Below are 14,076 nucleotides of genomic sequence, written 5' to 3'. Positions count from 1 at the left end.
TGGTGTTTGTGGTATTGGTGGTCATCATGGTAGAACTGGTAGTGGTACTGGTTGGTGATGTTTGTGGTGGCATTGGTTGGTGGTATTTGTGGTAGCTGTCGGTGGTTTTGGTATTCGTGGTGTTTGTGGCATTGGTTGGTGGTATTTGTGGTGGTGACTGTTGGTGTGTCGGTATTGATGGTGTTTGTAATGTACTTTTAAAATTTATGCATACATCAATTGTAATGTAATTTTTGTATTTATGTTGTTTGTAGGTAAAACTTGTCCCCCTAAAGAAAATAAAGTGAAAGTTGATCAACGCCTGACGACCCCCAAAAATAGAATACAGTACAGAGGGATTTGGAGGAGCTTCCTGAAAAACTCAGTCAGGGAAAAATAAAGCTGAGGAGAGATATAAAAACAACATTGAAGGAGGTAGACAAGGGTCTGTAGATGGTGTTAAAGAAAATAAAAGTAAAAAAGAGGGGGAATTAGAGAGTGAGAAAGAGAAAGAAGATGATTATCAACATAATGATACTGGATCACCAATGGGGCATGAATTAATATCAACATCCCAGCATAATCCAGTTAAAACTTTTAATATTGACAGGTTTCAATTTGCGATGTCGATAAATGACCCAAAAGCATAACTAACTGATAAACTTGTACTTAAATGTCAGATGGGGAAAAAAATTAATTATTTTAGGAATATTATAAAGAACGAAAACATAGACGGACTTTTTAAGAAGAGCTACTTTGGATACTTTCTTGAGCTACCTGAGGACCCCCCCTTGTCAGTTTCTATATGAGGATAGTATATGGTCTTCTCAAGCGCAGGATCAAGTATGTGGGGGATGATAAAGATTTGGAAGAGGGGGCAAAAGATAAATAAAATATAGATCAACTGTTATTGCATGCCGGTTTGTTTTTTCTTGCAAGAGTTTGCCATAGTGACGAGCTTGAGATGCGATTGTCCAGAAGAACCACCTATTGCAAAGGGAACACCCCGTAAAAAATTCAAGACAAGAAAAGGCAAGGAAAAAATAGATGAGTTGTTTGACGTTACTCGATGTGGCTACAAAGCATCAGATTTGTTGACAGATCTCATGGATAAAACCATACCAAAGTAGTACAGGGAGCACTTGTACTTAGTTTGGTTTGTCCATTTGGTTATATTAACAAGAGACGTCAACAAGGCCATAGAAGATGATTTGTTGGTGAAGGCTATGGATTTTGATTAATTAAACAATTATCCCTGGGGATATGACAACTTCTACTTGACTATCCAATATTTACTAACAAAGTTATCCTCAGGGACAACCATATTATTCGGCTTTCCTTGGGCTTTCTTGGTAAAATTAATCACTATTTTTATTTTACTCATCCATTAATTTATATTGAATATAATTATTATGACTTTTTTTTTGCTTGTTTTCTATTTACATTTTTTAGACTTGGGCATTTGAAGTTATTCTTCCCCTCCAAAAGCAGGTAATGCATTACCCGAATGAGGTTTCTCATCCAAGGATATTTAGGTGGATGGATGCAAAGAACAATCCAAAAATTAAGGAGGCTGATCACTTTAACCCTGCGGATGATGCAGTACATCTTCTTCAAGCAAAATAATTTTTATCAATGAAATATATTGAATAGATGTTATATTTGGCACAACAAATGTTATATCTGGTGCAACAGATATTATATCTGATGCACTAGATGGGATATCTGTTGCGACAGATTACTCATGCTATGCCAATTGGTGCAACAGATGGATAATCTACTGCGACAAACTATTGATATCTTACATCAAATTACCCATCTGTTGCTTTGTTTCTCTAAACCTGACTCCTAACAGATTAACCATCTACTGTAAATTATGCAACAGATGGGTAATTTGATGTAACATATTGCTAATCTATTGTGACATGCAGATCATCTGTTGCATAACATGTAACTCAACATATTACCCATCTTGTGCAATTGGTGCAATAGATTGGTAATCTATTATGATAGATAACTGATATTTTGCATTAGATTATCCATGTGTTACTCTGGTTCTCTGATCCCAACTCAACGGATTTTAACTATCTACTGCAAACTATACAACAGATGGGTAATTTGATGCAACATATTATTAATCTATTGCAGAAGTTGACTGTGTTAAAATGTAACCCAACTGTGAAAAATATTATATTATATAATTTTAATGTACCTGTCTTTTTTATAGGTTGTGCATCCATGGATTGTGCCTACTGAGCAGGAGTCGGTGATGACTTCTTATATTAAACTAGGTCATGTTGATACTATAGCAGACCCAGCGGTGGAGTTAATAAAAAAGGAATTGGTTGGAGCAACAACCACAAAAAGAGCAGTTAGGCAAGGTCAGCCTAATGTTGAGGCTATTTATGACAAACCTACTGAGGCAGATTCGGGTGCTTCTTCTGGTGGATTTATTGGTATTGGTGGCAGTTATACTGATGCTGCTACCACTCGTGATGATGAGTATGTTGAGGCTCAAGAAAAAATAAATATATTTGAAAACACCCCTTTTCACCCTTACACAAGTCCCTCTCATATCTCTTCACCCTCGTATTTTCATTCCGAATGTGAAGAGTGCAAGAACAGCCAGGATAAACTCTTTGAAAAAGTAGAGGCTATATATAAAGGTGAGGGATCCATACACTCCTACAGAGGCGGCTAGGAGGAAGAAAAGAGCAATAAGCGACGCACTCTTCAGTCGAAAATAAAAAAAATTGCAACCCTCCCTCTCTAAAAGCTATTGAAGTTCAGGGGCCATTCAAAAAGATGAACATATACGTGGAACTTGGTGCCAAAGAGGAGGGATCTGCGCTAGGCCAAGAATACGAAGCGAGGCACCCTAGATTACCCAAGGCCTCCCTTTTTCCCAAAAAACTTCCAGACTATGACGGATATGCGTATGTGGTACGAGGACAAAACAAGTTGTTTTCCTAACCTAGCATTCTAATCTACTCCATGAAGAAGAAGCTATGCAACAGATATGAAATCTGGTGCAACAGCTGGGTATTCTAGTGCAATTGGTAGTGGTTTTATTGTAATTTATTATCTACCTATTGCATAAGTTACGTTGGATTATTGATTAAGAGAACCCTATTCAACAGATGGACCATCTGTTCATCTTTATAATTACTAACCTATTTAAAAATTGACTTCTTATATCACAGCATATTGACGAAATTCTCAGCCTCATGAGAAAAAGGCAATTAGCATACCCGAAAGCTTATGATGCTACTGATAGGATAATGGACCTCGATTTCTATAAGAAACTCAAGTATAAGTATGATCATCTCAATAATAATGCGTCAGCCTGTGGCGCGGGATTTGATTTGTTAATTTCTACGTTGGACTGGGATGAAAAAGAAATGATAAAATATATTAGAGGGGAGAGGCCAAATCCACACGACAAGAGCTGGACCGAGGCAAAAAGGATCCTTGTATTCATGAGCATGAATAGTATACATATCGGGCTACCGAGATACTACTCGTGGAGGGAAAGATAAAAGTTTATGACTGCAACAACCTGTCATCGATGAGGTTGATCTTTTTTCCTATGTGCAACCACTGGTGGAGCTATTCCCCATCAAGTTGAGGGAAAGTAATATAACGACCTAAGACTACCCCCTAGTCGTCACACTGTGCTTGCGACCCTGAAGGACCCCAGGCTAACCCATGAATAATATCTACTGTGAGCATTCAATAATAATACTAAAATATGTACAAAATAATAGGCTGAGATGACATAAGGTTCAAAACATCTAAAATACTGATAATATATAACATCTGTAAATTTAAATACTGTCTGAAAATCTAGTCTGAAAAAGCCTCTAACTGAATCTATCTGAAAGTGGAGTTAATGGCTCCATCTACTAAAATACTGTTAAGCTGAAGTAGTGAAATAAAAGCATATTCTCAATAGATGATGACTCACTGCTAAATCTGGTACTGCTGGCTGAATCTAGCTAAGCACGGTTAGGAACCTGAGCATCCAAACCTATGATATAAAATATCATAGCGCAAAAAACGGGTATGTGGCCAGTACGTGGGAATATACTGGTATGCTAAATGAGGTAAGGCTAATGCATGGGTTCATATGCTGGTATGCTAAATGAGGTAAGACTGAATACATGGGTTCATATACATGAACAATAACTAACTGAATGATATGTAAGAGCTGGATTAGCATATAAGGAGGATCTGTAACTACTGAACATACTGTGCGTACTATGACAGGTTATACTGTAATTGAATTTGATAACTGATAACTAAATATACTGATAATCGGAGATCACTGATAATCCAAATTACTGTTAACTGAGTGATTGTATCCGATAGCCCTGATTCTATAGAACTGAACTGAGTTCTATTCTAAAGACTAAGACCGACACTGAAACTGTGGGAGTTAATCATCTAACTGACATGCCCCAAATAAGATAAGATAACTGAGTTGGGATCCAATTTGTAACCTCAATTAGAAGGGTGCCAGTACCGTTTATGGGTAAAGATAAACTGAAGAGTAACCCTCTACTGGTAGGTTCCCTAAACTAGAATTGTGGCACCCTTTACTAGAAGGTAGAGCACCTCATAAACCCTCAACTGGCAGCTTTGATGTCTTACCCTATGCTGGCTACGTAGTTTTGGAATGCAAGGATTGCTTTTAAGGATCACACACTCTGCTGGAAGGTGAGTCCCCATCCATGGGTTCACTTGATGTCGAATCCTACACCCAAATGAACGACACTGAACTGTTATACTGGACTCAATTCACTGAGATTACTGAGTTTTCCTAAGTTCTGTAACTGACCGAGTTCTACTGAGTTCTATAATGGACTAAGAGTACTACTAATTGTCACATGACTGATACTTTTCTGTAACTGACACTAGCTCTAAATAAACAGCTAAATGGTTAGGTATTAAATATCCCTAGGACTCGTCAGCATGAAAAGTAAAGAAAAGCATAATCTTGAATAACATAACAATGTTCACTTAGTCATAATTCATTTATAGAGACATTCCATCAAACACTTGTAATGCATTAACTTGTACATGAATAGGGATTACATGTTAGCATGTTATAATGGCATTATTTCATTCTCATAGATAATTTATCAAACACATAAGAAGCATACTTGGTTCATCAAATCATAAACACTTAAGGTTAACATGGTTACATTAATCAACTTGCCAATTGAAGGGTTTATCATGAATATCATGTAATTCAAAACCTACTAGAATCAATTCTTGGAACTTGTAATCTAAATCATGGATTAAAAACCCAAACAATATCATGAACATAAATTCAATCTAATTCAAACATGGAAATCATAAATCATAAATTTTGTATATTGAAAAAGGATTCTTGGGCTCCATGGAAGATAGGGATCTATTAACGAACATCTAACATACCTTAATTTGATGAGTTATTGGAGAAATTCTTAGGATTGACCTTGATTCTTGAGAGCTAGGGTTTATTTTCTTGAGAGAGAATTACCTTTTGATTTTGGGGAAAAGTGAATAAAAAAGGTTTTTACACATTTTTAGAGCTTAAATCCCATATCTGGGTGGAATAAAATTATGGGAAAAGACTCTTTTAACCCTGGACACAACTTAAATTTTTCATGAAATTTTCTCGATTTGCACCCCTGGCGCGACGCGCCACTATCGTGCCAGGCCACTAGAAAATGACAACTAAGAAATTTCATGGTGAGGTAACAAGGTAATATCGCGTCGCCACTTTGTTTGCAAACTGGAAGTGCACCGCAATGCGGTGGGATCGCGTTGGCACACTGAAAATTGACAATTGTGAACTGGGTCTATGGCGCGATATGCCAAGATTGCGGAGCAATACTAGAAACTGAAAATTGCTATTTTAAAACACTCCACGATGTGTTACTGTCCTGAATGACGATGTTTAATGACTAAAACTTAAAATCGCCATAACTTCTTACCTAGCTGATGGATTCAGGCGAACTTTATATCATTGGAAAGCTAATTCAATTTCCTACACAATGGCAGGCTCAAATCTGAAAATTACTGAGTATTTTAAAAATTTTATTTAGAATAACCCATGTACTGAGGGTTAATCTAGGATAGGAAAATACGGGGTATTACAATATCTCTCCTTGGAAATATTCATTCTCAAATGTGGCTAGTTAAGTTGAGAAAGTATGGATAGACTGAGTTTACATACTAAACTATACATGCACAACTGAAGCATGATTACGTGACTGGTCTGATTGACTGAACTTACATTCTAAACGTGTATGTCTGATGCATGAGTACATGTTTGAATGGATTAATGAATATGTGACTGAATATGCATGAACGGGAACATGAGGACATGACTAAGTCTGAATCGTGATACATGAATTGAACTGATTACTTAGATATGTGTCATGACAGGGGGATAGTCATACATCTGAGATTGGGACTTGAGAGTCAACTATAAGGACCCATTACTTCAATTGGATTCGCTACTCTAAAGACAAAATAGAAGGTTTAGATTATGATAGCACAGAGATTATAGTGTATCTCCCCCTTGGGACACTATGTCCCTTGAGAATGCTGACTTGGTTGTGATACTAAGGAAAAACATGAGATGATGCATGGGGAAGCTACAAAATAAATCATGACCGAATATCTGGGATCTGAAACTGAGGAATAAATATGTAAATTGGAGATCTGTAACATACCAGTGACCATATTAAGAGAACTTTCCTAATCTTGTCTGGACTAAAATGTGTAAAAACTATTTAGGAGTTGCCCACTGGTGGCATTGAAAGTGGCACCTTGTTTATTTAGTGACCTTACTGAGATGAAGGACGACTATACTGACCCTATGAACCAGACTGAGGACAATCTCTGACTCTATTGCCTGGCTTGCCACACCTGAAATAAACATCACTGCCATCTCTGCACACACTCTTATGATTCTTACCACACTCTCCACAAAATGGATTAGTACGACCATTTCTTATGCTATCTTGGGTCATCAGTACACTGGTTGAGGACGGAGCTGGGACTGAAGACTTTGGACAAAACTAGGAATGGTTTTCGCCTTCTGACTTAGGCTGACTAAAATTAAAGCTACCTATTTTAGCCCTCTTATTCTCTCTCTTTTTCTTCTTAATATTTTGCTCCTCAATATGTTGATCATGGACCATATTCCTAGATATGTCCATCTCTTTAATCAACATTGTTGTTCGGCACACCTTAACCACACTACCTGACACCCCAGATATAAACTTGCTCATTCTAGACCTATTGTCTGCCACTATATGGGAAGCATACCTGGCTAAATGAGTAAACTTGAGGGAATAGTCTTTTGCGCTCATGCTACTTTGTCTGAGATTAATGAACTCTAACACTCTGGCTTCTCTTAGCTCTAAGGGAAAAAATTTATCTAGGAAGGCAGTAGCAAACTCTTCCTACTCTATGAGCTCTACATCTATACCCCTGTCTACCTTCCAATACTTAAACCACATATGTGCTACATCTTGTAGCTGATAGGCAGCTAACTCGGCATTTTCACTAGAAGTCGCACCTATGATATTTGTGACTTTCTAAACCTAGTTGAGGAACTCCTGTGGATCCTCTTCTAACTTAGATCCCATAAAGGAAGGAGAATTCATCTGGGTGAAGTCTCAAATTCTAATTGCAGCAATATTAGCCACTAGGTTGGTCGAAACAGCAGCGGGCCATTCATTTTGAGTTACAACTAAATTGGCTAGAGTAGTGAATGCAACTCTAAATTTTGCGTGAGAGACATGTTCGTCCAGGGGATCTACCTAAACGGGCTGAGGGGTTGACTGGTTTCTGGTTCTTCTTTTGTTAGTTCTTTTAAAAGGTATATTCTATAAACAAAAGGAAAAAGTGGATTAAACTGAGAGGTTAACTTGAGCTCGTGCTCATTCACACGACATGACTACTAAAAGAAGGAAAACTTTTCCTAAAGCATCTCATAACCTCCTGTCCATAAGTCTGGCGCACTGCACACCCTATACAAGACTTTACGCGATGTGGCTTTTCAGATTCCCTAGGACTCTATTGAACCTTTGGCTCTGATACTAAGTTTGTAACAACCCGAGACTACCCCCTAGGAGTCACATGGTACTTGCAACCCCAAAGGACCCCAATCTAACCCATGAATGATATTTGTTGTGAGCACTGAACAATAACACTGAAATAAATACAGAATAATGGGTTGAGATTCCATGAGGTTCAAAATATCTAAAATACTGATAATATATAACATCTGTAAAACTGAATACTGTCTAAAAATTTAGTCTGAAAAAGACTCTAACTGAATCTGTCTGAAAGTGGAGTTAATAGGACAATCCCCCAACTAACTTCATCTACTTAAATATAGTTAAGTTGAAGTACTAAAATAAAAGAATATCCTTGATAGATGAGGACTCACTACTAAATCTGCTACTGCTGGCTGAATCTAGCTAAGCGCAGTCAGGAACTTGAGCATCTTAACCTATGATATGAAATATCATAGCGTAATAAATGGGTATGCGGTCAGTACGTAGGAATGTACTGGTATGCTAAATAAGGTAAGGCTGAATACATAGGTTTATATGCATGAACAATAACTAACTGAATGATATGCAAGAGCTGGATTAGTATACAAGGAGGATTTGTAACTACTGAACATATTGTGCCTACTGTGGCTGAGTATACTGGAACTGAATTTGATAACTAATAACTGAATATACTGATAATCGGGGATTACTGATAATCTAAATTACTGTTAATTGATTGACTGTATCTGACAGTCCTGATCCTGTAGAACTGAACTGAGTTTTATTCTGAAGACTGAGACCAAAATTAAAATTATGAGAGGTAATCATCTAACCGAGATTCCCCAAATAAAATAAGATAAATGAGTTGGGGCCCAATCTATAACTCCAATTAGAAGGGTGTCAGTACCGTGCCACGGCTAAAGACAAACTAAAGAGTAACCCTCTACTGGTAGGTTCCCTAAACGAGAACGGTGGTACCCTTTACTAGCAGGTAGAGCACTTTATCAACCCTCAACTGAAAGGTTTGATGTCTCACCCTATGCTGGCTACGTAGTTCAGGAATGCAAGGATTGCTTCTAAGGATCGCACTCTCTGCTGGCAGGTGAGCCCCCATCCTTGGGTTCACTCGGTGCTGAATCCTACTCCTAACTGAAAGACACTAAATTGTTATACTGGACTAAATTAACTGAAATTACTGATTTTTCCTAAGTTTTGTAACTGACTGAGTTCTACTGAGTTCTACTGAGTTCTACTGAGTTCTGAAATAGACTGAGAGTACTACTGATCATGACATGATTAATACTATTCTATAACTGATACTGACTCTAAATAAATAGCTATATTATCGAATATTAAATATCCCTAGGACTCGACAGCATAAAAAGTAAAGAAAAGCATAATCTTGAATAACATAACAATGTTCACTTAGTCATAATTCATTCATAGAGATATTCTATCAAACACTTGTAATGCATTAACTTATACATGAATAAGAATTACATGTTAGCATGCTATAATGGCATTATTTCATTCTCATAGATAATTTATCAAACACATAAGAAGCATAATTGGTTCATAAAATCATAAACACTTAGGGTAAACATGGTTACATCAATCAACTTGCAAATTGAAGGGTTTATCATGAATATCATATAATTCAATACATACTAGAATCAATTCTTGGAACTTGTAATCTAAATCATGGATTAAAAACTCAAACAACATTATGAACATGAATTCAATCTAATTCAAACACGGAAATCATTGATCATAAATCTTGTATATTGAAAAAGGATTTTTGGGCTCCATAGAAGGTAAAGATCCATGAATGAACATCTAACATACCTTAATTTGATGAGTTCTTGGAGAAATTCTTGGGATTGACCTTGATTTTTGAGAGCTAGGGTTTGTTTTCTTAAGTGAGAACTACCTTTTAATTTTGGGTAAAAGTGAATAATGAAGGGTTTTACACGTTTTTAGAGCTTAAATCCTACATCTGGGCAGAATAAAATAATGGGAAAAAGGTATTTTAACACTGGGCGCAACTTAACTTTTTCGTGAAATTTTCTCGATTCGCACCCTTGGCATGAAGCGCCACTATTGCGCTAGGCCACTGGAAAATGACAACTAGGAAATTGGATGGTGACGCCATGCGGTGGTATCGCATTGCCACTTTATTTGCAAACTAGAAGTGCACCGCGACGTGGTGGGATCACGTTGGCACACTAAAAATTGACAATTATAAACTATGTCTATGATGTGATGTGCCAACATCATGGAGCAATACTATAAACTAAAAATTACTATTTTAACACACTCCACAATGCGCTACTGGCCTGAATGACGATGTTTAACGACTGAAACTTAAAATCACCATAACTTCTTACACGATTGACAAATTTTGGCGAATTTTATATCGTTGGAAAGCTAATTGAATTTTCTACACAATGGCATGCTCAAATTTGAAAATTACTGAGTATTTTAAAATTTTTATTTAGGATAACCCTTGTACTAAGGGTTAATCTAGGCTAGGGAAATATTGGATATTACAACTAACCTGATGAATTATTTTCCAGAGAAAGTATTGATAAAGAAATTATAGAATTTTAAAGGTCGAAACAAGGGAATGAACCTTACAAAAAATTATACCATTTTCGTGTGCGGCTTGCACGCTCTTGGACATATCGAATGTTTGCTGGCCGACATAGAAATGGCCGAGCCAACGAACTTTCTGTGAGACAATGCTATGACAAACCTGCAAGAGGTCTGGGCTTATGGGGTACTAACTGGATGCTTGTAGCCTGTGTATATAGAAGAGCCTGTGAAATAATAATTTTTATTTCAAGTCACACTTCACTTTACTTTAAATTACATGTACATGTAGTTGCAATAATTTTTTTTGATGAAAGTTGAGTTTTTTATAATGCAATAGATTGTCAATCTATTGTAAAATATATTCTATCTGTTCTAGCAAATAGTTTATATGTTGCAATAAGTTGGTCATCTGTTGCATTATACTGATGTTATTTTTATGTAATCTAAGTCTAATCTGTTGCTACAGTGGGAAGACCTGTTTGATAATTTTTAACAAATGACCTAAATTTTATAACATATGCCTAAATCTGTTTGATATTTTTCAATAATTAGGTTTGAATGTCCATGTGCTTAACAACACCAAACCAGTTAGCAAATAAACCACCATAAAAATTTTAACAATTAGGCTTGAATATCCATGTGCCCGACAATACCAAACTAGTAGCAATAACGGCAATATGTAGTATCTTCCTGCTCGATTTTGTTTCTCTTTAGAAGCCTTAACTTTGTTCAACAAACCCCAGATTACATGATTTGGTTGTGAAGAGTGTCATCCTTCATACCAATCAAAGTAATCGCCTCCACTCAATTTCTATAAAAACAAGAACACAATTACAAAATAATTACAAGTCAATAATTAATCAACTAATTAAATAAAAAAATATTACCTTTGAAATCTTATAGGTTAAAAGCCTACGATCTGGATTTTGTTGAGTCCAAGAAGTCTTCAATAGAGCTTCATGACCGCACTTACAATATAGAAAATCTTTATCACAAAAAACAGTGGAAGATGCACTCGACATTGTCAAGCTCAGTTGGAAAAAATAAAAAAAAATATAGAAAAGAAAGACCAATGCAAATGATTTGAAGAATTTGGATAGATTAAAAAAAGATGATGATGAAAAAGAAGATTTGGAAATTTAAGATTAAATTTTAGGAAGAAGAAGATAAATATATACGACAATGGGGGGGGGAATGACCGCTGGGGGCCAAATCAGATGCCAAGTCAGCAAAAATGGTGGTTCAATAAGCCTTGGCTGCGTGAATAGCATGCAAGCACCCAACAGGGAAAAAGTACCAAATTGACACATTTCATGCCTATTTTATTTTACGTGTTTAAAATGAATACTGTCTACTTGATGCCTATTTTATTTTAAGTGTTTGAACTGAACACTGCCGATGGGTTTCGCCCTTTTTATTTCAATTCACTTTCACTTTTTTATATTTAGTGGCAATTTTTTATGTTCAATGAAAGTTGAATTTTTATAATGCAATAGATTCTTCATCCGTTATAACAGATATTCTACTTGTTCTGACATATAGTTTATTTGTTGTAATAGGTTGGTCATTTATTGTATTATGTTGATGTTTCTATCTAAGTCTATCTGTTGCAGCAGAGTGAAGACCTGTTTAATAAATTCCCATAGATTACCTACCTATTGCAATATATGTCTAAATCTGTTTGATATTTTCCAACAAATGTGTCATCTGTTGTAATAGATACCTTATTATTACCAACCTACTGAGGCAGATCTGGGTGCTTCTTCTAGTAGAGTTGTTGGTGTGGGTGGCAGGCATACTGATGTTGCTACCAATCATGATTATGAGCATGTTAATGCTCAAGAAAAAATAAATATGTTTGAAAACACCCCTTTTCACCCTTACACAAGTCCTCTCGCCCCTCTTCACCCTCGTGTTCTCATTGTGAATGTAAAGAGTGCAAGGATAGCCAGGATAAACTCTTTGAAAAAGTGGAGGCTATATCTAAAGTTGTCGAGGAATTCAAATTCAAGAGGGGAGTTATACCATCCAAGAAGGTGACAGAGCTATACCCTCTTACAGCGACGGTTAAGAGGAAGAAAAAAACAATTAGAGACGTACTCTCTAGTCGAAAATCAAACCAAATTTACAACTCCTCCCTTTTCAAAAGTTGTTGAAGTTCAGGGGATATTCAAGAAGGTGGACATATATGCAGTACTTGGTGCCAAAGAGAAGAGGGGTGTGCGACGGGCCAAGAATGCCAAGTGAGGCGCGCCAGATTACCCCAGGCCTCTCTTTCCTCCCCAAGACTTCCAGACTATGACAGATATGTATATGCAGTATAAGGACAAAGCAAGTTTACTTTTCCTAACCTAGGCTTCTAATCTACTACATGAAGAAGAAGCTATGCAACAGATGTGAAATCTGTTGCAACAGTTGGGTATTCTGATGCAACCAGTAGTGGTTCTATTGCAACTTATTATCCATCTATTGCATAAGTTGCGTTGGATTATTGATTCAGAGAACCCTATATAATACATGGACCATCCGTTGCATCTTTACAATTACTAACCTATTTAAAATTTGACTTCTTATATCACCGCATGTTGACAAAATTCTCTGCCTCATAAGGAAAAGACAATTAGTGTACCCAGAAACTTATGATACTGCCGATAGGATAATGGACCTCGACTTTTGCAAGAATTTCAAGGATAAGTATGATCAAATCAATAATGATGCATCAGCCTGTGGTACGAGATTTGATTTATTAGTTTCTACGTTGGACTAGAATGAAGAAGAAATGATAAAATATGTTAGAGGAGAGAGGCCAAATCCACACAGCAAGAGCTGGACTGAGGAAAAGAGGATTCTTGCAGTCATGAGCATGGATGACATACATTATCGGGCTATTGAGATACTACTCAAGGAGGGAAAGATCAAAGTTTATGGCTAAAACGAACATGCCATCAACGAGGTCGATTTTTTTTCCACGTGCAGCCACTGATGGAGCTGTTCCCCATCTTGTTGAGGAAGATTAAACTGATGAATCATTTGCTAAAGGAAGTATTGATGAAGAAGTCATGAGATTTTGAAGGTCAAAACAAGGGCATGAACCTTCCAAAAAATACAACTGGTTTCGCGTGCGGCTTGCACGCTCTTGGACATATCAAATGTTTACTAACCAGCACAAAAACGATCGAGCCAACGACCTTTCTGTGTGACAATGTTATGGCAAACCTGCAAGAGGTCTGGGCTTATGGGTACTAACTGGACGCTTGGAGCCTGTGTCATAGAAGAGCCTGTGAAATAATAATTTTTTATTTTAAGTCACACTTCACTTTACTTTAAATTACATGTACATGTAGTGATAATAATTTTTTCTGATAAAAGTTGAGTTTTTTATAATGCAATAGATTGTCAATCTGTTGTAAAATATATTCTATCTGTTCTAGTAAATAGT

The sequence above is a fragment of the Capsicum annuum genome, chromosome 11 (genome assembly GCF_002878395.1).
Source record: "Capsicum annuum cultivar UCD-10X-F1 chromosome 11, UCD10Xv1.1, whole genome shotgun sequence".
Classification (NCBI taxonomy): Eukaryota; Viridiplantae; Streptophyta; class Magnoliopsida; order Solanales; family Solanaceae; genus Capsicum; species Capsicum annuum.
The sequence above is the reverse complement of the archived record's forward strand: the minus strand, read 5'-3'. Positions refer to the sequence as shown.